At 55.1% G+C, this 13,812-nt stretch overlaps 1 long non-coding RNA gene and 5 other non-coding genes across 6 annotated transcripts; all 6 read left to right on the top strand.

Annotated features, from left to right (window-relative positions):
• The first annotated feature begins 3,267 nt into the window (after positions 1-3,267).
• LOC119958931 lies at positions 3,268-13,013 on the top strand. Its single transcript, XR_005459110.1, has 6 exons — positions 3,268-3,333; positions 4,700-5,526; positions 7,645-7,849; positions 9,016-9,205; positions 10,588-10,786; positions 12,546-13,013. It is a non-coding gene; the product is annotated as an uncharacterized LOC119958931 (long non-coding RNA).
• LOC119959035 lies at positions 4,415-4,553 on the top strand. The gene has a single exon (XR_005459140.1). It is a non-coding gene; the product is annotated as a small nucleolar RNA SNORA57 (small nucleolar RNA).
• Positions 7,120-7,256, top strand: LOC119959034. Its single transcript, XR_005459139.1, has one exon. It is a non-coding gene; the product is annotated as a small nucleolar RNA SNORA57 (small nucleolar RNA).
• LOC119959033 lies at positions 8,687-8,823 on the top strand. Its single transcript, XR_005459138.1, has one exon. It is a non-coding gene; the product is annotated as a small nucleolar RNA SNORA57 (small nucleolar RNA).
• LOC119959040 lies at positions 10,142-10,278 on the top strand. The gene has a single exon (XR_005459145.1). It is a non-coding gene; the product is annotated as a small nucleolar RNA SNORA57 (small nucleolar RNA).
• LOC119959039 lies at positions 11,416-11,552 on the top strand. Its single transcript, XR_005459144.1, has one exon. It is a non-coding gene; the product is annotated as a small nucleolar RNA SNORA57 (small nucleolar RNA).
• Positions 13,014-13,812: the final 799 nt, after the last annotated feature.

Below are 13,812 nucleotides of genomic sequence, written 5' to 3'. Positions count from 1 at the left end.
ACCCCTGTAAATACTGACACACCCTCCGGGGACACCCTGTAAATACTGACACACTCCCCGGGGACCCCCTGTAAATACTGACACATTCTCCTGGGACCCCCTGTAAATACTGACACACTCCCCGGGGACCCCCTGTAAATACTGACACACCCCCCGGAAACCCCTGTAAATACTGACACACTCCCCGGGGACCCCCTGTAAATACTGACACACTCCCCGGGAACCCCCTGTTAATACTGACACACTCCCCGGGGACCCCCTGTAAATACTGACACACTCCCTGGGGACCCCCTGTAAATACTGACACACTCCCCGGGGACCCCCTGTAAATACTGACACACTCCCCGGGAACCCCCTGTAAATACTGACACTCTCCCCGGGGCCCCCCTGTTAATACTGACACACTCCCCGGGGACCCCCTGTAAATACTGACACACTCCCTGGGGACCCCCTGTAAATACTGACACACTCCCGGGGACCCCCTGTAAATACTGACACACTCCCCGGGGACCCCCCTGTAAATACTGACACACTCCCCGGGGACCCCCTGTAAATACTGACACACTCCCCGAGAAGCCCCTGTAAATACTGACACATTCCCCGGGGACCCCCTGTAAATACTGACACACTCCCCGGGGACCCCCTGTAAATACTGACACACCCTCCGGGGACCCCCTGTAAATACTGACACACTCCCCGGGGACAACCCTGTAAATACTGACACACTCCCTGGGGACACCCTGTAAATACTGACACACTCCCCGGGGACCCCTGTAAATACTGACACACTCCCCGGGGACCCCCTGTAAATACTGACAGTCTCCCCGAGGAGCCCCTGTAAATACTGACACACTCCCCGGGGACCCCCTGTAAATACTGACACACTCCCCGGGGACCCCCTGTAAATACTGACACACTCCCGGGGACCCCCTGTAATACTGACACACCCTCCGGGGACACCCTGTAAATACTGACACACTCCCCGGGGACCCCCCTGTAAATACTGACACACTCCCCGGGGACCCCCTGTAAATACTGACACATTCTCCTGGGACCCCCTGTAAATACTGACACACCCCCCGGAAACCCCTGTAAATACTGACACACTCCCCGGGGACCCCTGTAAATACTGACACACTCCCCGGGAACCCCCTGTAAATACTGACACACTCCCCGGGGACCCCCTGTAAATACTGACACACTCCCCCCGGAAACCCCTGTAAATACTGACACACCCTCCGGGGACACCCTGTAAATACTGACACACTCCCCGGGGACCCCCTGTAAATACTGACACATTCTCCTGGGACCCCCTGTAAATACTGACACACCCCCCGGGAACCCCCTGTAAATACTGACACACTCCCCGGGGATCCCCCTGTAAATACTGACACACTCCCCGGGAACCCCCTGTAATACTGACACACTCCCCGGGGACCCCCTGTAAATACTGACACACTCCCTGGGGACCCCCTGTAAATACTGACACACTCCCTGGGGACCCCCTGTAAATACTGACACACTCCCCGGGGACCCCCTGTAAATACTGACACACTCCCCGGGGACCCCCTGTAAATACTGACACACTCCCCGGGGACCCCCCTGTAAATACTGACAGACTCCCCGAGGAGCCCCTGTAAATACTGACACACTCCCCGGGGGCCCCCTGTAAATACTGACACACTCCCGGGGACCCCCTGTAAATACTGACACACTCCCCGGGGACTCCCTGTAAATACTGACACACACCCCGGTGACCTCCTGTAAACACTGACACACTCCCCGGGGACCCCCTGTAAATACTGAGACTCCCTGAGGAGCCCCTGTAAATACTGACACACTCCCCGGGGACCCCCCTGTAAATACTGACACACTCCCCAGGGACCCCCTGTAAATACTGACACACTCCCCGGGGCCCCCTGTAAATACTGACACACTCCCTGGGACCCCCTGTAAATACTGACACACTCCCCGGGGACCCCCTGTAAATACTGACACACTCCCCGGGGACCCCCTGTTAATACTGGCACACTCCCCGGGGACCCCCTGTAAATACTGACACACTCCCCGGGGGCCCCCTGTAAATACTGACACACTCCCCGGGGGCTCCCTGTAAATACTGACACACACCCCGGGGACCCCCTGTTAATACTGACACACTCCCGGGGACCCCCTGTAAATTCTGACACATTCTCCGGGGACCCCCTGTAAATACTGACACACTCCCCGGGGACCCTCTGTAAATACTGACACACTCCCCGGGGACCCCCTGTTAATACTGACACACTCCCGGGGACCCCCTGTAAATTCTGACACATTCTCCGGGGACCCCCTGTAAATACTGACACACTCCCCGGGGACCCTCTGTAAATACTGACACACTCCCCGGGGACACCCTGTAAATACTGACACACCCCCCGTGGACACCCTGTAAGTCGTGACACGCTCCCCAAGGAGACATAGAACATTACAGCGCAGTACGGGCCCTTTGGCCCTTCGATGTTGCGCCGACCCGTGAAACCATCTGAAGCCTATCTGACCTACACTATTCCCCCTTGGGACCCCTACGGAGCACCGTGAAGCAGAAAGGGGCGACAGGCCATCATCCCACCTCGATGGATTAGATTCCTGGACCGTGACCCGACCCACCCCAGACAGGTACAGCCAGACATGGGGAGAGGAAGGCGAGGTTAGTGACGCCAGTCACCGCTCCCCCCCCCCCCCCCCTTCGCCCGGGACCGGCGTACTGCGAAGAGCGAACGCTGGGACATCGGTGAACGTGCGTGCTTGTGGGTGCGCGCGGCATTGAAGCTTCCTGCGATGCCCCCCGCGGTTGAATAACCAGGCGGCCATCCCTTGAGTGGGGGGGGGGGTTGTGTGATGAGGATGTGGTGGATGTGACTGGAGGGCACCTCGAAGGCCGCGGAGTGGTAGAGCAGTCACGCCAGAAGAGCCGGAGGGGGCGCGGGGCAAGATGCCCGTCCATCGGGCACCCCTTATTCCTGGGGAAAAAGGGACCCCCCCCCCCTCAAAAGAAAAATAGGTGAAAGTTTGGAATATTAAAAAAAAATTGATGACACCAGGGTGGAATAGCCCCAGCTGGCTGCTTGGCCAGCCTCCACTGGCCTTGCTAGAGGAGTTTCAATGGGAGTGCTGCACCTGGGCTGTGGGTGGGGAGCTGCTTGGAGCAAATGGCCGCCCGGGCACCAGGGGGCGCTGAGGAGCGGCGGAGGTCCCCTCTTGCCAAGCACACACCTCCTTGGCAGGGGGCGGTATAAAAGGCGCGGGCGCGTTGCCGCCCGGTCTCTTCTTCTTCGGTGCGGGAAGGAGATGGTAAGAGGAAGGGAGGACGTTTGTGGCCCGACATTACAGCCGCCATGGCCTAGATTAATAAGCCGCATGTACTGGGCGACTGGGGTCGTCTCCTGTCTAATTGCAATTCATGTTTACGTTTTATTTTTGTGGCGGGGCGCTCGCCTCAGGCGGCTGCGCAGTGCCGGTCGGTTGCCCCGGGGAACGGGGCGTGGGGTAGGCGGGGAGCATGCGCGGGAGCGGGGTGCATGTGCGGGCAGGGAGACGGGCCCGGAGGGGAGCATGCGCGGGCATGGAGACGGGCCCCGAGCGGTCCCGGAGCGGAGCATGCGCGGGCAGGTAGACAGGGCCCGGCGGGGAGCGGAGCATGCGCGGGACTGGGGGATATGTGCGGGCAGGGAGACGGGCCCGGAGGGGAGCATGCGCGGCAGGGAGACAGGCCCGGCGGGGAGCATGCGCGGGGACGGGAGCGGAGCATGCGCGGGACTGGGGAACATGTGCGGGCAGGGAGACGGGCCCGGAGGGGAGCATGCGCACGGGCTCTCTGGGGGATGGGGGCTCCCATATCCAGAACCATTGGCCATGGGACCAGTCCTGGGTCATGGAGGAGGGTGGGGGTGACTTTTATTCAGCTCCATATTAGTTATTTTGGACAAAATGCCCCCATTTTGCTGAGGGGCTTATGCATAAGGCTGTTTGGCCCATCTTTCCTCTGCTAGCCCCCCATACACTGCAGAAGGAGGCCAGAATGACCTCGTGGAATCATTGGATTTTCACAGTGCAGAAGTCGTCTATGCTGGCCATCTTAAATTAAAATTGCTTATTGTCACATGTAGGCTTCAAATGACGTTACTGTGAAAAGCCCCCTAGTCGCCATGTTCTGCCGCCTGTCTGGGGAGGCTGTTGCAGGAATCGAACCATGCTGCTGGCTTGCTTGGTCAGCTTTCAAAGCCAGTGATTTAGCCCTGTGCTAAACAGGAAGGAGCACCTCATGCAGGTTGCCCCTGCCTGCTTTGTGATGCCGATCCCCTCCTGACTCTCTGCTCCATGGGGGTTGCTGTTTGTGAGGGGCCGATAGATCCAGGGGACTCGGCAGCTACACCCTCCAGTTCTTGTCACGCCTGCGCCTGTCTGTGGCCTGTGTGTGTGTTTGTAAGCGAGGCAGAAAAATCTCAGTGCAAATGTCTTCGGTACCAGTGAGCTGCCATCTTCTGGTCCTATCCTCATTGGCTGGGACACCCCGTTGCTGGGATTGTGCTGTGCTCGGTCTTCTGGTCCTATTCTTGTTGGCTGTGATACCTGCTCACTGGGATCATTTGTGGCTTTCTGCTGTGGGGAGGGGGGGGGTGGAATAATGTCACTAATACTGTCATCTGTCTCTTCACAGGCGTGCAGAGTTGAACAATGTCCAGTAGTGGAGCCGAGACACATTGCAGGGTTTCTGGAGCAGGGGGATGTCACTGGGATATTGCCCTGCTCAATCCTCCAACTGAGATGATCATTGTCCAGCCCCTCCTGCGGGGGGAGGGCTGCTAAAAACTGTGATACAACCATGAGCATCTAGGGTGGGTAGGTGGAAGGAACAACCAACAGGTCAGTTCCACAGTGACTCAATGCTGCCCTTTAACAGGCAAGCGATTCCAGACTGAAGCAGTGAGTGTATATTACACAGCGTTCTTTCTCACCCACCCCACCAGTTGTAATGTTGGCAGAACTCTGCTTTCCAAAAGGAGGTTTTTAGTACAAACTGTCCACTGGTGTTTCAAGATCTTTGCCTGAAACCCTGAGTCATAGCCTGCCCTCTAGTTCAGTGCCTGATCCATATTGGGGGGGGTTTAATGTCCCCGCTCCACCTTCACCCACCTTTCCTAGGCTGAGGAACGTCTTGTATTTGATACAGCCTCGCCAGTTCACAAACTGCTTGTAGCAGTTGAGCAGAGCCGTTTACAGAGATCTTTTGGCCCCGTGAAGCAGACTGGTTGAAAATATATGATCAAACCTGTTGTCCTGCAAGTTCTGCTCGACCTCCTTCCCTCGGTAGCAGAGAAGTAATAAATATCCGATACGGCGGGGAAGGAGAGTAACTAATGGGGTTTGAAGCCCAACAAGTGGTCATTTTAGATGGCACAGGAGATGTGTCCGAAACCTTGCAATGTGACTCCAGTGCTGGTCTTGTGCCTCCCAAGGTGCGAAATGATCGGGTTATCCTGACTGGTAAGTGCTCCTGTGTTTTCTTCCCCTCCTCTCCTGTGGACTGCCCCCCCTACACTCGGTATAACAACACCCTGTGTGTTAGTGTCAGCCTTTACGCTCCACATTCTGCAACGAGTGATTTAAAATTATTGTCCAAGGTTCTCGCTGGCCTCCATGTGACTCCAGACCCCCCCATCCCCTCCCCACACAGCAATGAGTTTGACCCCCCCATGCCCCCCTGGAATGGTCGAGTGAGGCACTCTGTTTAAGAGGGCAATTAGGGGCAGCCGACAAATTCTGGGCCTTGCCCAGCGCCCCCCCATCCCCCACGAAGGAAATATAACTTGTGGAATTATTCTGTGGTTTTTGGGGGTTTCTGCAGGGTTTTTAATACAAATTTAGAGTACCCAATTCATTTTTTTCCAATTGAGGGGCAATTTAGCGTGGCCAATCCACCTACCCTGCACAACTTTGGGTTGTGGGGGTGAAACCCACGCAGACACGGGGAGAATGTGCAAACTCCACACGGACAGTGACCCAGAGCCGGGATTCGAACCCGGGTCCTCAGCGCCATAGGCAATGATGCTAACCACTGCGCCACCGTGCTGCCTCTTCCGCAGGGTTGAGCTTTGATAGCACCAGCATTCTAACATCCTGCGGGGGGGTCAGCTGAGTCACGCATTGTCACATGACCCCGGGTTCGATCCCGGCTCTGGGTCTCTGCCCGTGTGGAGTTTGCACATTCTCCCCGTGTCTGTGTGGGTTTCGCCCCCACAACCCAAAAATGTGCAGAGTAGGTGGATTGGCCGCGCTAAATTGCCCCTTAATAGAAAAAATAATTGGGTAATCTAAATTAAAAAAAAAAACAATTGTCACATGACAATCGCTTCTCGGCCTTTTGGCTAAGATGAGTGTGAGGTCAGGTCACGTGATGATGCCTGGATCTGGCATGTCTCTTTTGGGGACCATGAATTGGATTCAATTTGAATTGGTTTTTGGAGCAGGCAAGGAGCTGGATTAGGGGTTCGCCCCTGTCCACACTCTTGAGCTCTGGCTTTATAATTCTGATAAAGTAACAATTGTCACGTGACGATTTGTCATCAGTCGTAGGCTCACATTAACACTAACGAAGTTACTGTGAAAATCCCCTAGTTGCCACATTCTGGCGCCTGTTCGGGTACACGGGGAGAATTCAGAATGTCCAATTCACCTGACAAGCATGTGTTTTGGGACTTGTGGGAGGAAACCGGAGCACCCGGAGGAAACCCACGCAGACACGAGAACGTGCAGACTCTGCCAAGATAGTGCTGGGAATCGAACCCAGGACCCTGGTGCTATGAAGCAGCAGTGCTAACCACTGCTACCGTGCTGTTGTGAGCATGGTCCAGCATTTGTTGACCGTCCCTAACTGCCCCTACCAGTGCAGAAGGAGGCCATTCGGCCCATGGGGTCTCCACCAACCTTCCAAGAGAGAACCCTACCCTAGGTCCACTCCCCTGTTCTATCCCTGTGATCCTGCTGAACCTGCTAACCGCTGTGCTACCTTCTGGTCCAGCTGGGCCGCAGCCTCTGGACCCCTGTTGCTCTTTAACCTAAGTCTGTTTGCTCCTGTGCCCTCCAGTTCTTGACACGCCTGCGTCTGTCTGTGGCCTGTGCATGTTTATAAGCGAGGCAGAAAAATCTCAGTGCAAATGTCTTCGGTACCAGTGAGCTGCCATCTTCTGGTCCTATCCTCATTGACTGGGACACCCGGTTACTGGGATCGTGCTGTGCTCGGTCTTCTGGTCCTATCCTCATTGACTGGGACACCCTGTTACTGGGATCGTGCTGTGCTCGGTCTTCTGGTCCTATCCTCATTGACTGGGACACCCCTTTACTGGGATCGTGCTGTGCTCGGTCTTCTGGTCCTATCCTCATTGACTGGGACACCCCGTTACTGGGATCGTGCTGTGCTTGATCTTCTGGTCCTATCCTCATTGGCTGGGACACCCCGGTACTGGGATCATGCTGTGCTCAGGCTTGATGTTCCATTTCTTGTGTTATGGGGGTGATTGGCTTGTTGAAGTGAGCTTTCTGTGTGGGGGGGGGGGGGGGGGGGGGTGAATAATGTCTCTAATACCATCATCTGTCTCTTCACAGAGCGAGCAAGGTTCAACAATGTCCAGTAATGGAGCCGAGCCACATTGCAGGACTTCTGAGGGAGTGTAGGGGGTGAGGTCATTGGGATATTGTCCTGCCCAATCCTGTACCTCGCTGATCACCTGATCAGCTTCCCATGCCAACCTTGCAATGTGACTCCAGTCCTTCAGCCTCCAGTGGAAAATGATCAGGGTTATCATCACTGGTGAGTGCTCCTGTTTCACTTGTCCACAGTTGGGGGGGTGTGGGAAGACAGTGATGTAATGGTAATGTCCCTGGGCTAGTAATCCAGATGCCCCCAGGTTATTGCCTGGGGGGGGGAGGGGGGGACACGTGTTCGAACTCCTCCATAGCGGCTGCTGAAATTTTAATTTTAATAAGATCTGGAATTATCAAACTCAGTCTTGGTCACGGTGACCATGACAACGATAATAGATTGTCGTTAAAAAACCATCTGGTTCACTCCAACCTCTTTTCCCCCCCGCCTTGCGCACACGCACAGAACAATGTGGTTGACTTAACCGTCACCTCAAATGTCTGGGTGAGGCATGGCAGTTAGCACTGCTGCCTCACAGCACTTAGGTTTGATCCGATCCCCCCCCTGTGTCTGCGTGGGTTTCCTCCGGGTCCTCAGTTTCCTCCTATAGTGTAAGGATGTGCATTGGCTGTGATAAATTGCCCGTGTCCAAAGTTGTGCAAGTTAGGTTTGGAGTGGGCCGAGGGTAGGGTTCTCTTTCGGAGGGTCGCTGTAGACTCGATGGGCTGAATGGCCTGTGTCTGCACTCCTTGATTCTATGAACAGTTCAAGGGGCAGTTAGGGATGGTCAACAAATGCTGGGCCTTGCCCAGCGATATCCCACATCCCTCGTGGAAGTACAAAGGAAATAGAAATTCCCCAATGACTGCAGTGTTTGGGGATTGTGCCACGTTGAGCTTTGTTAACACTGGCATTCTGGAGCACTGAGTTCTGGGACGGGGTCCAGCTGGGCCGCAGCCTCTGGACCCCTGTTGCTCTTTAAGCTAAGGCTGTTTGCCCCTGTGCCCTCCAGTTCTTGACACGCCTGCGTCTGTCTGTGGCCTGTGTGTGTTTATAAGCGAGGCAGAAAAATCTCAGTGCAAATGTCTTCGGTACCAGTGAGCTGCCATCTTCTGGTCCTATCCTCATTGACTGGGACACCCTGTTACTGGGATCGTGCTGTGCTCGGTCTTCTGGTCCTATCCTCATTGGCTGGGACACCCCGGTACTAGGATCGTGCAGTGCTCAGGCTTGATGTTCCATTTGTTGTGTTACGGAGTGACTGGCTTGCTATGTGAGCTTTCTGTGGGAAAGGGTGAATAATGTCTCTAATACCATCATCTGTCTCTTCACAGAGCGAGCAAGGTTCAACAATGCCAATGGTGGAGCCGAGCCACATTGCAGGTGGTGAGGTTATTGGGATAGTGTCCTACCCAATCCTGTCCCTCATTGATCACCGATCAGCTTCCCACATCAACCTTGCAATGTGACTCCAGTGCCGTCACTTCAGCCCCTCCAGTGGAAATGATCAGGTTATCCTCACTGGTAAGTGCTCCTGTTTCACTTGTCCACAGTTGGGGGTGAGGGGGTGGGGGAAGACGTGGTGATGTAATGGTAATGTCCCTGGGCAAGTAATCCAGACGCCCCCAGGTTAGTGTTCCGGGGGTGACGTGTTCGAACTCCACCACGGCGGCTGCTGAAATTTAAATTTGAATAAGATCTGGCATTATAAAGCTCAGTCTCAGTAACGGTGACCATGACAACGATCATAGATTGTCGTTTAAAAAAACCATCTGGTTCACTAATTTCCCCTTGGGGAAACCTGCCGTCCTTACCCCTGTCTGTCCTACATGTGACTCCAGACCCCCCTCCACAAATGCACAGAACGATGTGGTCGACTTAACTACTGCCTTAAATATCTGGGTGAGGCATGGCAGTTAGCACTGCTGCCTCACAGCACCTATGTTTGATTCCGGCCTCGGGTGAATGTGCAGTTTCCACATTCCCCCCGCCCGTGTCTGCGAGGGTTTCCTCCGGGTGCTCTGGTTTCCTCCCACAGTCCAAAGATGTAGAGGTTGGGTGCATTGGCTGCGATAAATTGCCCCAAGTGTCCAAAGATGTACAGATTAGGTTACTGCGAGGGAGTGGGCTGAGGGTAGGATTCTCTTTCGGAGGGTCGCTGTAGACTCGATGGGCTGAATGGCCTCCGTCTCCACTTGTTGGTTCTATGAACACAGCTCAAGGGACAGTTGGGGATGGTCAACAAATTCTGGGCCTTGCCCAGCGATGCCCCACATCTGTCTCGGAAGTATAAAGGAAATAGAAATTCCCCAATGACTGCAGTGTTTGGGGATTGTGCTGTGTTGAGCTTTGTTAACACCGGCCTTCTGGAGCACCTCCGAGGTCCGGGCGAGGGGTCCAGCTGGGCCACGGCCTCTGGAACCCTGTTGCTCTTTAAGCTAAGTCTGTTTGCCCCTGTGCCCTCCAGTTCTTGACACGCCTGCGCCTGTCTGTGGCCTGTGTGTGTTTATAAGCGAGGCAGAAAAATCTCAGTGCAAATGTCTTCGGTACCAGTGAGCTGCCATCTTCTGGTCCTATCCTCATTGACTGGGACACCCTGTTACTGGGATCGTGCTGTGCTCGATCTTCTGGTCCTATCCTCATTGACTGGGGCACCCGGTTACTGGGATTGTGCTGTGCTCGGTCTTGTCCTATCCTCATTGGCTGGGACACCCGGTTACTGGGATCGTGCTGTGCTCAGTCTTCTGGTCCTACCCTCATTGGCTGGGACACCCCGGTACTGGGATCGTGCTGTGCTCAGGCTTGATGTTCCATTTGTTGTGTTACGGAGTGACTGGCTTGTTATGTGAGATTTCTGTGGGAAAGGGTGAATAATGTCTCTAATACCATCATCTGTCTCTTCACAGAGCGAGCAAGGTTCAACAATGTCCAATGGTGGAGCTGAGCCACATTGCAGGGTTTCTGGGGGTGGGGGGGTGAGGTCATTGGGATATTGTCCTGCCCAATCCTGTACCTCGCTGATCACCGATCAGCTTCCCATGTCAACCTTGCAATGTGACTCCAGTCTTTCAGCCTCCAGTGGAAATGATCGGGTTATCATCACTGGTAAGTGCTCCTGTTTCACTTGTCCACTGGGGGGGGGGGGGGGGGGGGGTTGGGTCATATCACTGGGCTAGGACAGTGGTTAGCACTGTTGCTTAACAGCTCCAGGGTCCCAGGTTCCATTCCCGGCTTGGGTCACTGTCTGAGGAATCAGCATGTTCTCCTCGTGTGTGCGTGGGTTTCCTCCGGGTGTTCCGGTTTCCTCCCACAGTCCAAAGATGTGCAGGTTAGGTGGATTGGCTGTGCTAAATTGCCCCTTAGTATCCAAAGATGTACAGATTAGGTGGGGTTATGGGGATGGAGTGGGCCGAGGGTAGGGTTCTCTTTCAGTGGGTCGCTGTAGACTCGATGGGCTGAATGGCCTCTGCACTCATTGATTCTATGAACCGTTCAAGGGGCAGTTAGGGATGGTCAACAAATGCTGGGCCTTGCCCAGTGATACCCCACATCCCTCGTGGAAGTACAAAGGAAATAGAAATTCCCCAATGACTGCAGTGTTTGGGGACTGTGACGTGTTGAGCTTTGTTAACACCGGCATTCTGGAGCACTCGGAGGTCCGGGGCGGGGGTCCAGCTGGGCCACGGCCTCTGGAACCCTGTTGCTGTTTAAGCTAAATCTGTTTGCCCCTGTGCCCTCCAGTTCTTGTCACGCCTGCGTCTGTCTGTGGCCTGTGTGTGTTTATAACGGAGGCAGAAAAATCTCAGTGCAAATGTCTTCGGTACCAGTGAGCTGCCATCTTCTGGTCCTATCCTCATTGGCTGGGACACCCCGTTACTGGGATCGTGCTGTGCTCGATCTTCTGGTCCTATCCTCATTGACTGGGACACCCCGTTACTGGGATCGTGCTGTGCTCGGTCTTCTGGTCCTATCCTCATTGTCTGGGACACCCTGTTACTGGGATCGTGCTGTGCTCGGTCTTCTGGTCCTATCCTCATTGGCTGGGACACCCGGTTACTGGGATCGTGCTGTGCTTGATCTTCTGGTCCTATCCTCATTGACTGGGACACCTGGTTACTGGGATCGTGCTGTGCTCGGTCTTCTGGTCCTATCCTCATTGGCTGGGACAGCCAGTTACTGGGATTGTGCTATTTCCCAGCATGAACTATCCCCCAGCCCCACCAGGTGGGGTTTGCAAATTGGGGGGGGTGGGGGGTTGGAAAAGGGAGTTTCCTCATTCCAGTCTGCATGGGGGGGCTTTTATATTTGTTAGTGGGGATGTGGGCCTTGCTGTCAGGCACAGCATTTATTGCCCCTCGAGAAGGTGGTGGGTGAGCTGCCATCTTGAACCCGCCGCAGTCCCCGTGTGGTGTAGGTACATCCACCGTGCTGTTAGGGAGGGAGTTCCCAGGATTTTGACCCCAGCCACAGTGAAGGAACAGCCGATATATTTACGAGTCGGGATGGCGAGCGGCTCGGAGGGGGGGGGGGGGGGAACTTGCAGGCGGGGGTGTTCCCCGTGCGTCTGCTGCTGCCCTCGTCCTTCTAGACGGTAGAGGTGGCGGGTTTGGAAGGTGCTGTCGAAGGGGCGAGTGGCTGCGGGGCGTCTTGTAGACGGTGCGCACGGCTGCCGCTGTGCGTCGGGGGGGGTGGAGGGAGTGAATGTCTGAAGGTGGTGGATGGGGGTCCTGATAACGTGTGACTGTTTCAGAGAGCGTGTTGGGGGAACGGAGAGTTGACCTGATCGACCAAGCAACTGATTAAACTTGTTTCGCCAAGTATCTGAGGTGAAAGTTGGGGATCTGAATCTTTCTCCCTTTTACAGGTCTTCGTGATGTGACTCAAGGTTGCTCAGGAAAGGAAGCAAACAAACTTGTGACATCGGGTGAAATTGAGATGCTTGTCGGACACTAACGTGTGGGGGTGGGAGAGAGTCTGAAGAATATGGTTCCTGGCTGACCCATGTGAATTTGATGGGTGAGCCGCCATCTTGAACACTCTGCAGTCCCCTGTGACGTAGGTACACCTGCAGCGCTGTTAGCGAGGGAGTTCCAGGATTTTAACCCCAGCGACTGAAGGAGCGGCCGAGGTGGGTTTGGAGATGGCTGACCCGGAGTGGAAACGTTGGTGTGGAGCGGCCTGTGAACGGGACAAGGTTGGGCTAGGGGGGGGGGGGGGGACCACGCTGGAATGGGATTGTCAGCTGAGAGCTAATTGGTGTGGGGAGGGAGAAGGTCTCCCTGTTTTTTTTGTTGTAAACTATGCTGTGAAATAAAATGCAATCTTGCTGACACATTGGCTCAATGGTTCTTCTTACCGAATTTGATGGGGAAGTTGGGTTTTGGGCAATGCGGGGGATTGGCCCTTCCTGCTTGAATCCCGTGTGTTTCCAGCCAGTGGCTGTTGCCGTATTGAGCTGGCCTAATTCCTCATGAGCGGGGGGGGGGGGGTGAGTTGCTTTCTTGACCCACCCCCTCACCCGGCGATCACATTATAACAGTTCAACTTTCCCCATGTCAGTTATTGTACTGAGTGCCGGTCCCCAAAAGGGGCCGCTCCCTCTTTAAATTACATCGCCCGTTGAAGTTTGAGAATAGCCAGAACGACAGCAAGCCCACTCGAGGGCGCCGAGTGTGCCTGAGCGCTGTGGCCATGGTGCCCCACTCCTCGATGGTCTGGGGACCCACACTGGCCAGCCTCGGAAGAAATTCCTCATCTTCAATGGGAGACTCTTGATTCTAAAACTGAGCTCTGCATCCCCTCGTTCTAGACCCCCACCTGCAAGGAGGGTAACATCCTCACTGCATCCCCCCTCAGAATCCGATTCTTGTTCTTCAGAACGCCCAATGGCTCAACCCATCCTCGGGAATTGAACCCCCTTCATCTCCGCAATCAGCTCTGTGAACCGTCTCCATGTTTTTATTCATGGGTGGGGCTGTGGGAGTCGCTGGCCCGGTGTTTATGGCCCATCCCTAATTGCCCCCGAGTGAAGGTGTTGGGTGACGTGCCGCATTCCTGCAGGGTGTAGGCACACCCACCGCGCTGTTGGGGAGGGAGCCCCCAGGATGTTGGCCACGGTGAAGGAGCAGCCG

This window comes from Scyliorhinus canicula, chromosome 31, assembly GCF_902713615.1.
Source record: "Scyliorhinus canicula chromosome 31, sScyCan1.1, whole genome shotgun sequence".
Lineage (NCBI taxonomy): Eukaryota > Metazoa > Chordata > Chondrichthyes > Carcharhiniformes > Scyliorhinidae > Scyliorhinus > Scyliorhinus canicula.
This window is presented reverse-complemented; position numbering and strand designations above follow the sequence as displayed.